Here is an 18290-nt window from a genome sequence, read left to right on the forward strand (position 1 = left end):
GGCACTTTGTACCGTATCAATCCACCTATATCTTGGTCTTCCTCTGGGTCGTTTTCCTGCCAACCTGGCAGAGAATACTTGTTTTGCTAATCTTTCCTCTCCCATTCTATTTAAGTGACCATACCATCTGAGATTAGCTCTGCTAACGCATTCCTGGATGCTGACAATGTCAAGTTCTTTCCTAATATCCTCATTTTTAATATGATATTGCCATTGATGCCATCTGTTCACGCCTCTAATCTTTCTCAGGACTCTCATATCTGCGGTCTCTAGTCTTTGGTCAAGTGTTTTACTTCTGACCCAGCTCTCAGATCCATAAGTTAAAATTGGTTTGAACACAGTCTTGTATACAGCTAATTTAGTGTTCCGACTAATTTCTTTCTTATTCCATATGAATTTATTCAATTGACTTCCCACCATACCAGCTTTGCTGATTCTGTTGTCTATTTCTATATTTAGTTTACCATCTTCAGTAAAAATTGTGCCTAAGTAGCTGAAATGTTTTACTTGTTCCACAGGTTCTCCATTCACAACACAGTTGACATTTTCAATGATTCTGCCTATTTTCATTGTCTTTGTCTTTTTATTGCTGACCTTCATACCATATCTATTACAACAGCTATTCAATTTAGTCAGAGAATCTTGCAGACTTGTAGCGGATTTATTTAGAAGTATAACATCATCCGCATAAAGCAAAGAGCTGACATTAACATCTCCAATTTTGATATCAGGTTTAATACCACATTCCTTCATAATGTGATCCATATAGATAATGAATAACAGAGGGGATAATGTACATCCTTGTCTCACACCAGATTTAACATTAAACCATCTTCCTGTACTTCCTTCAATTCTAACTGCTGACTCACAACTCAAATAAAGACTAAGTATTGCTTGATATAATGCCCCATTGACACCATATAACTGCAGCGTATTGAATAGCTTCTCTCTTGGCACCTTGTCATATGCCTTTTCCAAATCGACAAAACTTAAATACAGATCTTTGTTATATTCCCATGCTTTCTCGACTATTTGTCGTAAAGTGAAGATCTGATCCTGACAGCCTCTATTTGGCCTGAATCCAGCTTGTTCTTCACCAAGCTTTTCTTCCACAATTCTTCTCAACCGTTTCTCAAGTATACTTGCATACATCTTGCCAGGAACACTCAGTAGGGAAATACCTCTGTAATTCTCACATTCAGTTTTATTTCCCTTTTTATATATGGGTACTATGAGAGCTCTACTCCAATCATCGGGAATTCGTCCCTCTGTCCAGGCTTTCTGAACTATGCAGTGCAGCCACTGTAAGACTCTTATACCACCATACTTCAGCATTTCTGGTCGAATATCATCTACTCCTGCTGCCTTTCCACATTTCAAGCCTTTGATGGCTTTTTCTACTTCAAGTATGGATATGTATTGCTGACTACATGCCTGGTCAGTGTTTTTTATCACTGTGTTGTCATCACTGCTTGTTTCATTTAGCAGTTTTTCAAAGTAATTACTCCATACTTCAAGGATATCTTTTTCTCCTGTTTTCATTTCACCTTTATCATCTCTAATTCCTTTTACAGCACTCTTTCCTCCATTCCTAAGCTTCTTCAACAACCTCCAGAATATTTTGCCACCTTCTTGATATTTATTTTCTATATTCTTGCCAAAGTCCTCCCATGACTTTTGTTTAGCTAGTTTTACACACTGTTTAGCTTTCTTACATTTGTCTCTGTATTCTGTAAGAGTAAAAGCTGACTTATTTGCCAGGAACTTTTGATATGCTGTCTTCTTTTCCTTCACTGCCTCTTTAACTTCCTGTGTCCACCAGGGAGTTCTGATTTTTTTATCCTTGCACACAACTTCACCACATGCCTCTCTGGCAGAATCAATCAATGTTTCCTTCAGAGTTTGCCACTGAATCTCCAAGGTTTGATTCCTGTTCTCAAACTCTTTCATTTTCTTTTCAATAATATTTCTGTATTTTAGTCTACAGTTCACATCTGAGAGCTGCTCAACTTTTATTCGCTTTAAAACTTTCTTACATGTTATTCTTTTCAATATGAAATTCAATTTTATCCTGCTCAAGACTAAATAGTGATCACTTCCAATTTCAAATCCTCTGTACACTCTGGTGTCCTGCACCAGGGAGAAAACATCACTATCAACAATAACATAGTCAATGAGACTTTTCTTATTCCTAGCCTCTTCTCTCCATGTGAATTTGTGCACATTTTTATGTTGGAACATGGTGTTAGTAATAACCAGTCCATGTCCTGAGCAGAAATCCAACAGATATTTGCCATTATTATTAGCTTTGCTCTTTTCTCCAAATTTTCCCAAAATATTTTTGTATGTCTCACAATCATTTCCTACTCTACTATTTAGATCCCCAACAAGGACCAACTTTTCCTTTTTCATTGTGTCAGTTGCTTTTTCTAAAGCCTCAAAAAATTCCTCCACTTCTACCTTAGTAGAACCTTCTGTGGGACCATAGGCACAAATAAGTCTCATTGTCCAGTTCCCCATTCTCATATTTGCCCACATTACTCTACTTGAGACTGACTGCCATTCAAGAAGATTAGCCTCGTATTTTGTGTTGAATACTATGGCTACTCCTTCTTTTCCTTGATTGTTATTGCCTGAATATAACATTTTGTATTTATTGCTCAGAAAGATCTCACCAGTTTTGGTCTTTTTTGTTTCAGTCACCCCTATTATGTCGATCTGGTACTTATCTAATTCCTCAGCTAGCTCCATTTCTTTGCCATTCAGGCTTCTTACGTTGATAGTACCGATCTTTAACTCTGGTGATGTTGAGTTGGGGTTTGTTTTCAGATTTGTTCCAGTAGCTGACTTTTCGCTGTTCGCCCTGGTTCCCTGGCGAAAACAACGGGGGCCTTGTTTAACCGGGCGACGCCCCAGCCGGCATGAAATTTTGTCATGTTGTACCATCATTTTTTATTTTGGTTTAACCAATAAGAATACAATTTGGTCGGCTAAATCCCAAATTGCCAGCCCATCCTCGTTCGTTCAGTATCAAAGTAGATACCCAACAGGGTGCACCACGAGAAGGTGAGGATTGGACATTAGGTCAGAAGCCCTGGTCGGTTCTCCGCATTCCTTTAAAGGCTATGTGGAGGTCTCCTCTCAGTTATACAGCTTTGACCCTTAAGCACCCCTATATATATATATACATAATTAAATTTAAGTGAATTCAGGAATTTGTGAAGAATTATTTCCCGAAGCAGGATAATTTAAGTCCGTTGTTTCTATTTAGTTTCTGTTGCTGTAGGAAGGTCTCAACTATTTGTATAAACATTCCAAGAGATTATTACTTTTATGAAGAACCTTAATTTTCTTCCAAAGAACTTTGTCTGATGGTGATAGCATATTCTGCAAGTCTTGATTGCTCCAGTTCATGGAACTTAATATAGTCTAAGTGTTCATAATGATGCATGGCTGTAGATCTATCTGCTTGGCCAATATAGATTAATCCACACTGGCATGGAATTTGATATACTCCAGGGTGGTCTAAAGGCAGATGTTAGCTGAGCCTAGAAAAGTAGATATCTTCATAATAGGATGATTCTTTAATGATACTTGTGACATAATGATTAGAAATATATACACGTTTACACAACAATAATGTTTAATTTGTCAAATATTTCGGTCTGAATATTACAGACCATCTTCAGTGGCTACACAGGAATAGTTTTAAAAAACAAGGTGGAATACGAACAATTGATCATTCACACATAGAACGAGCCGCATGATGTCATATCGCTAAGTATTAGAAGAGTAAACATTTTTAAAGTCATAATTAAAGATATTAATTATAACTTTAAATATATAATAATCTTAAATAACAGACTAATATAGGAAATTTACATAAAAAAAAAAAATTTATGTGTTATCTTGATTAAACTTTCCCAAATTTTTGATATAGATATATGGTCATTACGATTCAAGTTAGGACGTTGAAGTAAGGCCTCCACACTTTCTTTAAATAAATGCTCAAATTTGTAGCAACATCTGTGTAGGAGGAGAGTCTTGGACCAAAGGATGTTGTGGCTTGTTTCTAATCCATGCTGAGCTAATCCAGATTTCTCGGGTTTGTTGTGTTGAATTGATGCTCTTGAATTCTTTTTTCTATAGAACATCCAGTTTGTCCAAAGTAGGAAAGATTACAGTTGCAAGGAACTTGATACACACCAGGTAGAGACAAAGTTGAGCATTTATCTTTAGATGAAGGAAAATGGATGGATAATTTGTTAATAGGTGTATAAGTGGCTGTTAAATCATATTTCTTCAGAATTCTTGAAATTGGTTCTGAAATCCCGGAAATGTAAGGAATTGGAACTCGACGTATTGAATCTTTGCTGTTCTGTGTTGGATTGTAAGAATCGAAAAGATATTGTATGCTCTTTTCGGAGAAGCCATTTAGTTTCATGTGATGTTTGATAGTCGAAAGTTCTTTCTGTAATAAATGAAAAGTTGAACAGTTAGTTTTGGAAAAAACGTTTATTTAAAGAAAGTGTGGAGGCCTTACTTCAACGTCCTAACTTGAATCATAATGACTGTATATCTATATAAAAAATTTGGGAAAGTTTAATCAGGATAACACATTAATTTTTTTTTTATGTAAATTTCCTATATTAGTCTAATGTTATTTAAGATTATTATATGAATTTCTGAATTAATATCTTTAATTATGACTTTAAAAATGTTTCTCTTCTAATATTTAGCGATATGACATCACGCGGCTCGTTCTATGTGTGAATGATGAATTGTTCGTATTCCCTTGTTTTTTTAAAACTATTCCTATGTAGCCACTGAAGATGGTCTGTAATATTCAGACCGAAATATTTGGCAAATTAAACGTTATTCTTGTGTAAACGTGTATATATTTCTAATTCTTAATAGGATGGAAGGATGTTTGTAAGCCAAGAGATCTAAGTAGTTTGATTGTACCTTCTGAGATGCCTTTAATACAGGGAATGGTAATATGAGAGACCACCTGTATCACTATTTTGATGAGAGGCAGATGACAAAGAAACTATAATTATTGATTACTTTGTCAACATATGATTCAGTACATTAATTATCTTGTCTACATATGATTCCATAAAACCATTAGTAAGGAAGGCAGACAATGTGATTTATTTCTTGGGAGAGTAGCAATTCAGTGGAGCATACAGAGTGTGCTCGAATGATGACAGATTTTTGACAATTATGATGGTGCTGTTGATGATGTTTTTGGTTTGGTATGCATCCTATACAGATCATCAAGATTTGTCAATAAGATCAACAACCTTAACCAATGTATCCAGTTCACTCTTGAGTTAGAAGAGAACAATCAGATTGCCCTTTTAGATCTCATATTTCTTTGTGAACCAGGCGACAGCCTTTACTGCTCAGTATTCAGGAAAAAAAAAAAACAAAGCTGGAATTTACATGCATCCTCTTTTGCACCATCATAATTGTCAAAAATTTAAACTTAAACAAAATGGCAGGGGAAAAAACCAAGAGTAAGACCAAGATCTAGGTTAACTGGTGCAATCAGAAACATCCCATAACACAGAAATGAGATCTGACAATATATTGGGGTGTGGACAAGTAACAGCCTAATTTGTAGGAAAACTGTTGACAGCAGATTAGCAATAATGTAAACATCAAATTCCTGACATGTACCCCCCCCCCACCAAGGAGTGTATAGATCACTTATTACTGTCATAATATTCTCTGTACTCTTTAAGGGTACACATCAGGAATTTTAGAATGATGATGATAAAATAGGACATCATTCCAGTTCACTAATGGCAGCATTTTAATTTTCTGATTCTACTCTAGACAGGCTTGTGTCTGGAAATTATGCTCCATGTGTATGTGGGATTTCAGTTGGTGGGTGAAATCATAAACAGCGTGCCTTGAAAGGTTTTAAATGGAATTAAAACTACAGGCCAAGATAAATTACTTGTTATATAATCAAAGCGTGCTACTTACACTTCCTAAAAATCGATAACTATTTAATAGATTAAAGAAAAATAAAGCCTCTTACCCACTAAATGGCCAGGATACAATATATCCATTAATTTATGCTCTATTCATATTCTATGAATAGTATCCAAGCACTGTTTCAATTTCAGTGGGCACTTCGCATCCATGTAATTACTGATAAGTAAACACATCAAAGCTAGTGAGGAAATTAAACCATTCTTTGAAATTAGGATTTGGGTGCCAGTCAGTGACTTCTACCCATCTATATTTCCATTCTAGATGGCACTAACAAAACATCACCTAAAGCTACAGATGTCCTCAACATCATTCTTCTCCACAAATTCCTAAACAGAATAAGCAATGCAAATGAAACCATCAGAAAACTGAGGTTGCTATCTTCTCTACAACTAAGAGCCATCATATTATACCAAAAACTGAATCTTCAGCCAGAAAAATATCAGAAGAATCTTGAATGATATAGAAACCTTCTGGTTCAAATGGTATCTTGTGTTTGGAAATTATGCTCCATGTGAGATTTCATTTAGAAATAAAGTTAACATTATTATTAATCTTCTGTCAACACTTTCCCTCCAAATTAGTCTATTGCTTGTCAGCACTGACATGATTACCATTCCATTCTTCTGACTTAATCAATAAACCTATATCTTGGTCTTCCTCTGGATCTTTTTCCTGCCTTCTCAGCATTTTCAGGATCCTAATTTTTTTCTCAGAACTCTTGTATCTGTGGTCTCTGATCTTTGATCAAGTACTTTAGTTCTAACCCAAGTCTCAGATCCAAAACTTAAAACTGGTTTGAACATTGTCTTGCATGCTGCTAGTTTAGTGTTTTGGACAATTTCTCTCTTGTCGCTTATCCTGTTGTACATTTCCAGATTTCAACTGCCATCCTCACTAAAAAATGTGCCTAAATAGCCGAAATATTTTATTTGTTCTGTAAGTTCTCCACTGAGAATGCAGCTAAAGTTTTCTATGTTCCTACCCATTTTCAGAGATGTTATTCGATTAGAGAATCATGGAAACTTCAGTGGATGTGCTTATGAGTACCTCACCTGCATAAAGTAAACCAAGCTAAGTTTGATATCACCGATTCTGATTTCAAGTTTAATGACTTTCTTTCTTATACCTTGTCTTATAAATTTTGTCACCTAAGCAAATATCAATGACATCCACGATCTCCATGTGCTCTACAACAAATGATTAGTCATTTTGAAGAAACGAGATTGTTGGGAGTTAGACTTTGGCAGAATTCGCAAACCAATCATGGCCTGCTCTAAAATGCTACTACCATTGTAGAGCAGGCCATGAATAACAGCATTGTTCCTGCAGTGCACGTGTTGTATCAACACAAATGGATGTGCTTTTACACAACTGTCTGGAAAATTCTACAGAAGATTATGCATTTCTACCCATTCAAGATAATCCTGACACAGGAGATGCACCCAACAGGACTTTGAGAGTCGACTGCCATTCGCTTTAACATTCCTTGCTTGAGTGGAGTTGGATGCTGCATAATCTGAATGATTTTGTGGGGAGATGAGGCTCACTTTCACCTGAATGGAGCTGTGAATACCCATAACTGCTTGGTATGGGCTATGCAAAACCTGCATGCAACCCACCCAACAAATTCCTTTGCATTCACCTAAAGTTACTGTCTGGTGCAGGTTTACAGCTTCATTTATCATTGGACCATTCTTCTTCTTCTTTGTGGACATTTGCCAGTTGGGTCTTCTAACCTGCTCAGTTACTGCCGAGAGATATGATAAATAATTCTCTTGTGCCACAGCACTTGTGCATGGATTCAGTCATTTTTCATTTCAATCGGTCGATCCGTACAGGAGATTCTTAGAGAACATTTCAAGGAAGCCAGATTGATCAGCTGTGCATTTCCCACTGGATAGTTGTCAATCTAATCTGACTCCCTGTGACTACTGGCTCTGGGGGATTTCTCAAAGACAGAGTTTATTCAGATCATCCTGATAACTTGCCAGCACAATGCAGTATGTGCACAACAACAGTCCCAACCAGCTGCATTCTGCTGTTGAACACACGATGCAACAGATGCAGTTTGTGACATACTGGGAAGGGCAGCACACCGAACAGTATAGCCCATAAATGCATGTGTTATTTATGCTTGTATCACTTTTCTCCTTCTTATACACACAGAAAACTCACATCTACATCATGCAGCATCACATGAGAATGGTGAATTTTGGAACTTTTTTTGCCAGGACTAAAGTTTACGTAGATATCAATTCAGCATGAAATGTATTCCTGCAAAGTTTCACAGCATTTGGATCCTTTTCTAAGACTTTTCCCAAATTGTTTCTACATGCCTGGTGGGCTTCGTTTCCTGTTCTGCCATTTAGACCTTGAACAAGGATCACTTTTTTATTTTATTTTTCTGTATTACCAGAACAACCCAGTGATTTTCATATGGAAATCACAGTCATGAAGCAGGATTATGGATTCTATAGCTCATTTGTACTGCAATACAACAGGGATTATATAATCAGAATTCTGTTCAGACCATTTTTAATGGTGCTCCAATGCATCTAATTAGGAGGGTAATAGTGTACCACTGAGGAATGAATGAAAATCTATTGTTAAAAACTCACAAATATCCAATGCTATAGCAGGATTTAAACTTATATTCAATTAGTAACAAGCAGAGGCCTTACCTAATTGACTACTGTTGTGTCATCCATCTTGCTAATTGATCCATTTAAGTTAAGGAGCTATTCTTATTTCTTTAAATTCAGTTTTTATTTTTGTTAGATGCTGATTGATACTGATCCGAATATAAGGAAATTTATATTATACTGCGCCATCCTATAATTAGATTAGTCTATATAATACAGAGGAATCAATCACCAACTAACTTTTGCAATCTCACTTTATACAGGCTGAGGTTAATATCATTTAAGGCTTCCGCAAGGTCCAATAAATTTTTATGAGCGGTGCAGATGAAGAAAAATCAACAAACAACAAATTGATTCAATAAAATAAACATTTAATACAGGGTTATAGAACATGTACATTTAAGCATAATTTTCTAAGCAAGATCTATGAACAATATTCAAAATATCTCTGAGACACTAGTAGCCACTCAGTTTGGTTTAAAGATTAAAGTTAAATTTACAGATCTTATTCTTCAACGCTTAAATACTATTATCACAACTTGTCTCTATTGAATGAGATAATCCAATTCTTTTATACATCAACTTAATTCAAATACTCATAACAAACATAATACATTAGGCATTAAACATTCAGCTGTCAATTCTATATTCTTTCGAATAATTGAAAATGGTTCACACAGTTCAATGTTCCAGAATTTTACAGTAATTATTCTTAAGGTAGAATTCTCTAATTCTCTCTTAGTCAACAAACACTTAATTTAATTATGAGGCAGTTATCATTTCAAGGGGGGAAACACCTTAAAATTCCTTACTTCGGCTATTTTTAGTAGAACGCCACAGTCAATGTTAAGATATATCAGGCAGAGCTAACTCTTATTTCTTCACACTGAAATACAAAAAGGACTGCTCTTACCGGGTTACACCTTTTACACACTGGAAGTACTATAGGCACACTTAAAACTAGTTAACTATTACTTTGAAGTAACACTATTCAAAAGAAATCTTCACTATAATAACTGAAATATTAAACATAGTTTCACAAGTCTTGACGCACTAGTTTTAGGTAATCTACTTATTCCTTAATTTCTTCTATTCATTAAATTCAGCTTTGCAATTTTAATTTTAAAATTTGGAATTTTGGAATTCCGTAGAAATATTCCTAATTGCCTATTAATTTCCCGGTCCTTTCTTAATCTATTTATGGCATTTCCAAATCTTTCTTTTATTCCTTAATTTCTTCTATGCATTAAATTCAGCTTTGCAATTTTAATTTTAGAATTCCGTAGAAATATTCTTAATTGCCTATTAATTTCCTGGTCCTTTCTTAATCTATTTATGGCATTTCCCCTTTCTGCCACCCGTTACTTTCACTCCTTGCTGTCCTGAACGCTTCTCCTCTTCTTTACTTTCGTTTTCCAATTAAAATCGTTCATTCTTCCCGCCAAAATCCGGTTCTAGCCAGTTCAGCTTACATCTACTGGCTTCACTCCATATCACAGCCGTTCATGTTCTAAACACGCGCTGACTAAAAACAAACTCCGTTTCTCCTTCAGCAGCCAATCAAATTTAATCAGAAGAATTACATAAAATCACTCTTACATACAGAAACAAAATAAAAGGATATTTTACAATTCATATAATATACATTTAAATATGAATAAATACTAATTCTTATAATATATTTGCATGGCTTCTTATAATATTAACACAGGAATAAATAAAATAAAATGAATGACATGTTTATATAGTCTTTTCATTATTAATACATATCTCAAAATTATATAATTAAACTAATAAATAAACTCAAAGTAATTATATGAATATTAATTTACAAGCAAGAGATTAACATCAAATAATATTTACAAGTCTTACTTAAGTTATGGCAGATCATGTTAAATGTGAATGAAGAGTTATAATTCCCAAATATCTTCATTCACAACTTAACACTACCAAAGGAAAATGCATGGTATGTAAAATCTTGTATAGAAAGATTTTAGAATAAAATTTCTTCTATACCGATTTTACTTGGGAAATAAAATTAATCTAATATACTTGTATTTTGATTAATACTTAACTCAACTTTTCTGTAATAAATCTGAAAAAAAAAAAAATGTTAGAATAAATTGTAATAAATAATTGTACAAACAAAGAATTAACTCTGATGGGATTCGTATGTAAGACCTGAGGCGATCACAACTTGTGAAGGTCAGCGAAGTATGGGGTTTCCCGACTTGACTCAGCGACTGCCAGGTGGCTGAAAAGACCCCTTCAAGAAAATCCAGGCGATTAAATCTGTAAGAGTTCCAAGGTCGGGAGAAGAGAATAAAAGAGGGAAGAATCGAAGGAAACGGGGCTTTTAGGCGGGGACTATCAGTGCAAGCCTTTCCAGTTCCGATTTTCCTTTCCTGTCTAGCCACAAGGAGTTTCCAGTGTGTCCTGCCGTTCCAAGAACGAGGACCCACATCCCACCAGCCGATGCCCAATGATGATAGAAGTTTCGTAATAGCAGTGACGGAATACTCCAGAGTTCCCACTGCTAAATTCCTTGGTGATCTCCACGTGTGAGGTATCATCGATGTCGTAAAAAGTGCCCATGTGTGAATTTTACAGGAAAGCAGAAGAAGGTGTCAACAATCTCTAGGATCTTGTGTATTGAACTGGATGACAAAGAAACAAGTAAGACTTTTGTATAGGACTTTCCTAGGTGTGAAATTAATGGCAAAGATTGCTGAAAATTTTGTTTGTTAGCATAAAGACAGTAGTAAAGACGGAAAGCCAGTTTGTTAAAAATAATTGTGAAGTAATTTGCAGAGTTATCTGTTATCTGTTGGTAACAACCAACAGATAACACTAATAATAGGACTCTAACATGGACATAACATTTATTTTTCCCCACCAGAGGTCAGGCCAACAATTGTTGTAGCAGCTGGTGAGTGTCTTTAACAAACCAGTTTGATTGTAGTGTAGCTTGTTTTCTGTGTATAGTTGTATGCTCCAGAAGATGACCTTGACATAAAGGTCGAAAGATCAAATGTAGATTTTAGTTATATTAAACTAAAGTTTTTATTCAAACACAGTAGTTGTCTCCATAATTTCCAAAAATGCATTCAGATCACCGTGTAAGCTTAAAAGAAAGAATAAAATATTTTGTTTGTCAAATAACTTGCCTGATTCTGCCTGACCAATGCACTTCTCATAAAAAGACAGAACCTGTGTGCGGGATTGACACGACTGACGAATAGTAGATTTTAACATTGCTTGACTTAGAGATAATTCCATGTTGTGCGGGGCGTTTTTTTCTTGCATGTTCAGGAAACATATACAATTCCCCTACGTGATCTCTGATGGCACAGTCGTAAATGCAAATAAATTTTCAGAGATCAATGCGAGAAAAGGCCAGCCATTTAAGACAAAGGAATTGGCTCCAGCCAGAGGCAATTCCTAAATTCTGAAATACGAACACATGAAGTAGCATAGTCATGACCTTGAGAGGGAGGGGAATTAAATTGATAGAGTGAATCCTCCCCTTCTCAAGGGCTTAAAGGTAATAGTCTATTTCAAGTAACGAAATTACAACAACTACTCGGAAATACGACTGTAAAGTAAATAAGCAAAGAGAAGAAATATTGAAGTATAAACATTTCAAAGGCTTGAAATGTGGAAAGGCAGCAGGAGTAGATGATATTCAACCAGAAATGTTGAAGTATCGTGGTATAAGAGTCTTACAGTGGCTGCACTGCATAGTTCAGAAAGCCTGGACAGAGGGACGAATCAGAGCTCTCATAGTATCCATATATAAAAAGGGAAATAAAACTGAATGTGAGAATTACAGAGGTATTTCCCTACTGAGTGTTCCTGGCAAGATCTATGCAAGCATACTTGAGAAACGGGTTGAGAAGAATTGTGGAAGAAAAGCTTGGTGAAGAACAAGCTGGATTCAGGCCAAATAGAGGCTGTCAGGATCAGATCTTCACTTTACGACAAATAGTCGAGAAAGTATGGGAATATAACAAAGATCTGTATTTAAGTTTTGTTGATTTGGAAAAGGCATATGACAAGGTGCCAAGAGAGAAGCTATTCAATACGCTGCAGTTATATGGTGTCAATGGGGCATTATATCAAGCAATACTTAGTCTTTATTTGAGTTGTAAGTCAGCAGTTAGAATTGAAGGAAGTACAGAAGATGGTTTAATGTTAAATCTGGTGTGAGACAAGGATGTACATTTTCCCCTCTGTTATTCATTATCTATATGGATCACATTATGAAGTGGTATTAAACATGATATCAAAATTAGAGATGTTAATGTCAGCTCTTTGCTTTATGTGGATGATGTTATACTTCTAAATAAATCTGCTACAAGTCTGCAAGATTCGCTGACTAAATTGAATAGCTGTTGTAATAGATATGGTATGAAGGTCAGCAATAAAAAGACAAAGACAATGAAAATAGGCAGAATCATTGAAAATGTCAACTGTGTTGTGAACGGAGAACCTGTGGAACAAGTAAAACATTTCAGCTATTTAGGCACGATTTTTACTGAAGATGGTAAATTAAATGTAGAAATTAGACAACAGAATCAGCAAAGCTGGTATGGTGGGAAGTCAATTGAATAAATTCATATGGAATAAGAGAGAAATTAGTCGGAACACTAAATTAGATGTATACAAGACAGTGTTCAAACCAGTTTTAACTTATGGATCTGAGAGCTGGGTCAGAAGTAAAACACTTGACCAAAGACTAGAGACCACAGATATGAGAGTCCTGAGAAAGATTATAGGCATGAACAGATGGCATCAATGGCAATATCATATTAAAAACAAGGATATTAGGAAAGAACTTGACATTGTCAGCATCCAGGAATGCGTTAGCAGAGCTAATCTCAGGTGGTATGGTCACTTAAACAGAATGGGCGAAGAAAGATTAGCAAAACAAGTGTTCTCTGCCAGGTCGGCAGCAAAACAACCCAGACTAAGACCAAGATATAGGTGAATTGATACGGTACAAAGCGCCTTACACGATAGAAATATAAGATCTGATAATGTTGGAGTCTTGACAAGTAACAGACTGATTTGGAGGAAAATTGTAGTTAAGAAATTAATAATGATGTAATTTTTTTTCATGTAGTACTATCATATCCTGTACACCCCCTTGAGGGAACATGGCAGGAATTTGATGATGATGAAGTATAAACATTTTTTAAAGTATATATTCGGCAGAGACTATTCGGTACGAGGATTTGAGTGCTAGGATTTTGTCAGTGCGAGCCTTTCGGAGGCTAGGCTTTCCAGTTCCGGTTTTCCTTTCCTGCTCTCGCTGTGAGGAATTTCCAGTGTATCCTGCAGTTCCAAGGATGAGGAGCCACGTCCCACCAGCTGATGCCTGACAATGATGGAAGGCTTGTAATAGCAGTGGAGATCTACTCCAGTCCCAACTCCAGTGTTACTCACTGGAATTGGGACTCCAGTGTCATGACCTTGAGAGGAATTAGTATCACATGAACATGCGATGATTGTGTGATACTTCACACGATCACCGTATGTGAAGTATCATCGATGTCGTAAAAAGTGCCCGTGTGTGAATATTACAGGAAGGCAGAAGGTGTCAATGATCTCAAGGATCTTGTTTAATGAACTGGATTACTAAGTAACAAGTAAGACTTTTGTATAGGACTTTCCTAGATGTGAAATTAATGGCAAAGATTGCTCAATTTTTTTTGTTTGTTAGCATAAAGAACAGTGGTAAAGACGGAAAGCCGATTTGTATAAATAATTGTGAAGTAGTTTGCAGAGTTATAAGGAAATAGATAATGTTACATATTGAAGAGGGAATAGCATGTGAAAGTTTTGTTAAGCCTAATATTCATATGTAGTCTGAGTTAAATTAATATAAAATATGTGCAAGTCTGCTGCCGTGTCTGAATTATCTGTGAGCGTAACAAACTGCATTAGTCATTGAGCTTAAGCGAGAAATGTTAAGTAATCTAGTGGAGAACCAGACACATGAATTTTATGTTTTTTCAATTTTGATTAGTGAATTTGAGTGTGAACTTTTTTTTTATGTACTTTGATTTAGCATGAATAAATTGTTTTGTTTGTCAAATAACTTGCCTGATTCTGCCTGACCAATGCACTTCTCATAAAAAGACAGAACCTGTGTGACCTTAAGAGTAATAGTATAAATTACTATTACTCTTAAGTCAGTCGTGTAATTACTATTACACAACTGATGAATAGTAGATTTAAACATTGCTTGAATTAGAGCTATTTCGTGTTGTGATGGACAGTTTTTCTTGTGAGTTTTGAAAAGATATACAAGTCCTCTACACGATCTCTGATGATGCAGTCATAAATAAAAAATAAATTTTCAGAGATTAAGGTGAGAAAAAGCCAGCAGTTTAGACAAAGGAATTGGCTCCAGCCAGAGGCAATTCCTAAATTCTAAAATACGAACATGTGAAATAGCATAGTCACGACCTTGAGAAGGGAGGGGGGGGTAAATTGATAGACTGAAGGGATAGTCTATTTAAAGCAACGAGATTATACACTCTGGATTACGACTAAAATAAAGTTAAGATAAGTAAAAAGTAAAGAGAAGAAATTAAAATATTGAATATTGAAGAACAAACAATTTAAAGTACAATATAAAATAATAAAAATAACATAATTTTACAGTATCATTGGATATATATACTACAACAACAAAAACTTAGTTTGTTTTGAGTTGTTGCTCCAAGTCTCTTTCAGAAAGTTGGAATAGTACATCAAACTGTCTAATCCAGAATCAAGAACTGTATCCTAGAGTGATATTAAAATATCAAACCTATACTAAAGGACGAATTTCCTATCCTTATCCCAAAATGCATTAAAAATCAAATGTTTCAAATGATTTGTGAGAGAAGTTTAAGAGTGAAAAGGGTCAAAGCTGTATAACTGAGAGGAGACCGCCACATAGCCTTTAAAGGAATGCGGAGAACCGACCAGGGCTTCTGACTTAATGTCCAATCCTCACCTTCTCGTGGTGCACCCTGTTGGGTATCTACTTGGATACTGAACGAACGAGGATGGGCTGGCAATTTGGGATTTAGCCGACCAAATTGTATTCTTATTGGTTAAACCAAAATAAAAAAAATGATGGTACAACAGGACAAAATTTCATGCCGGCTGGGGCGTCGCCCGGTTAAACAAGGCCCCCGTTGTTTTCACCAGGGAACCAGGGCGAGCAGGGAAAAGTCAGCTACCGGAACAAATCTGAAAACAAACCCCAACTCAACATCACCTGAGTTAAAGATCGGTACTATCAACGTAAGAAGCCTGAATGGCAAAGAAATGGAGCTAGCTGAGGAATTAGATAAGTACCAGATCGACATAATAGGGGTGACTGAAACAAAAAAAGACTAAAACTGGTGAGATCTTTCTGAGCAATAAATACAAAATGTTATATTCAGGCAATGACACTCAAGGAAAAGAAGGAGTAGCCATAGTATTCAACACAAAATACGAGGCTAATCTTCTTGAATGGCAGTCAGTCTCAAGTAGAGTAATGTGGGCAAATATGAGAATGGGGAACTGGACAATGAGACTTATTTGTGCCTATGGTCCCACAGAAGGTTCTACTAAGGTAGAAGTGGAGGAATTTTTTGAGGCTTTAGAAAAAGCAACTGACACAATGAAAAATTGGTCCTTGTTGGGGATCTAAATAGCAGAATAGGAAATGATTGTGAGACATACAAAAATATTTTGGGAAAATTTGGAGAAAAGAGCAAAACTAATAATAATGGCAAATATCTGTTGGATTTCTGCTCAGGACATGGACTGGTTATTACTAACACCATGTTCCAACATAAAAATGTGCACAAATTCACATGGCGAGAAGAGGCAAAGAATAAGAAAAGTCTCATTGACTATGTTATTGTTGATGGTGATGTTTTCTCCCTGGTGCAGGACACCAGAGTGTACAGAGGATTTGAAATTGGAAGTGATCACTATTTAGTCTTGAGCAGGATAAAATTGAATTTTATATTGAAAAGAATAACATGTAAGAAAGTTTTAAAGCGAATAAAAGTTGAGCAGCTCTCAGATGTGAACTGTAGACTAAAATACACAAAGATATTGAAAAAAAAATGAAAGAGTTTGAGAACAGGAATCAAACCTTGGAGATTCAGTGGCAAACTCTGAAGAAAACATTGATTGATTCTGCCAGAGAGGCATGTGGTGAGGTTGTCTGCAAGGATAAAAAATCAGAACCCCCTGGTGGACACAGGAAGTTAAAGAGGCAGTGAAGGAAAAGAAGAAAGCATATCAAAAGTTCCTGGCAAATAAGTCAGCTTGTGCTCTTAGAGAATATACAGACAAATGCAAGAATGCTAAACACTGTGTAAAACTAGCTAAACAAAAGTCATGGGACGACTTTGGCAAGAATATAGAAAATAAATATCAAGAAGGTGGCAAAATATTCTGGAGGTTGTTGAAAAAGCTTAGGAATGGAGGAAAGAGTGCTGTAAAAGGAGTTAGAGATGATAAAGGTGACATGAAAACAGGAGAAAAAGATATCCTTGAAGTATGGAGTAATTACTTTGAAAAACTGCTAAATGAAACAAGCAGTGATGACAGCACAGTGGTAAAAAACACTGACCAATCATACAGGCAGGAATACATATCCATACTAGAAGTAGAAAAAGCCAACAAAGGCTTGAAATGTGGAAAGGCAGCAGGAGTAGATGATATTCGACCAGAAATGCTGAAGTATGGTGGTATAAGAGTCTTACAGAAAGCCTGGACAGAAGGACGAATTCCCGATGATTGGAGTAGAGCTCTCATAGTACCCATATATAAAAAGGGAAATAAAACTGAATGTGAGAATTACAGAGGTATTTCCCTACTGAGTGTTCCTGGCAAGATCTATGCAAGTATACTTGAGAAACGGTTGAGAAGAATTGTGGAAGAAAAGCTTGGTGAAGAACAAGCTGGATTCAGGCCAAACAGAGGCTGTCAGGATCAGATCATCACTTTACGACAAATAGTCCAGAAAGCATGGGAATATAACAAAGATCTGTATTTAAGTTTTGTCGATTTGGAAAGCGCATATGATAAGGTGCCAAGAGAGAAGCTATTCAATACGCTGCAGTTATATGGTGTCAATGGGACATTATATCAAGCAATACTTAGTCTTTATTTGAGTTGTAAGTCAGCAGTTAGAATTGAAGGAAGTACAGGAAGATGGTTTAATGTTAAATCTGGTGTGAGACAAGGATGTACATTATCCCCTCTGTTATTCATTATCTATATGGATCACATTATGAAGGAAAGTGGTATTAAACATGATATCAAAATTGGAGATGTTAATGTCAGCTCTTTGCTTTATGCGGATGATGTTATACTTCTAAATAAATCCGCTACAAGTCTGCAAGATTCTCTGACTAAATTGAATAGCTGTTGTAATAGATATGGTATGAAGGTCAGCAATAAAAAGACAAAGACAATGAAAATAGGCAGAATCATTGAAAATGTCAACTGTGTTGTGAATGGAGAACCTGTGGAACAAGTAAAACATTTCAGCTACTTAGGCATGATTTTTACTGAAGATGGTAAATCAAATATAGAAATAGACAACAGAATCAGCAAAGCTGGTATAGTGGGAAG

General features: G+C 35.8%; 1 protein-coding gene across 1 annotated transcript in view; it reads right to left on the reverse strand.

Moving 5' to 3' along the window:
* The window catches only part of eIF2beta (eukaryotic translation initiation factor 2 subunit beta), a 164654-nt gene that overhangs the window by 93422 nt on the left and 52942 nt on the right, over positions 1–18290 (reverse strand). The gene's annotated exons all lie outside the window — the stretch shown is intronic.

The sequence above is a fragment of the Typopeltis vanoorti genome, chromosome 9 (assembly GCF_054136105.1).
Source record: "Typopeltis vanoorti isolate ZY-2024b chromosome 9, IOZ_Tvanoo_1.0, whole genome shotgun sequence".
NCBI classification, from domain to species: domain Eukaryota; kingdom Metazoa; phylum Arthropoda; class Arachnida; order Uropygi; family Thelyphonidae; genus Typopeltis; species Typopeltis vanoorti.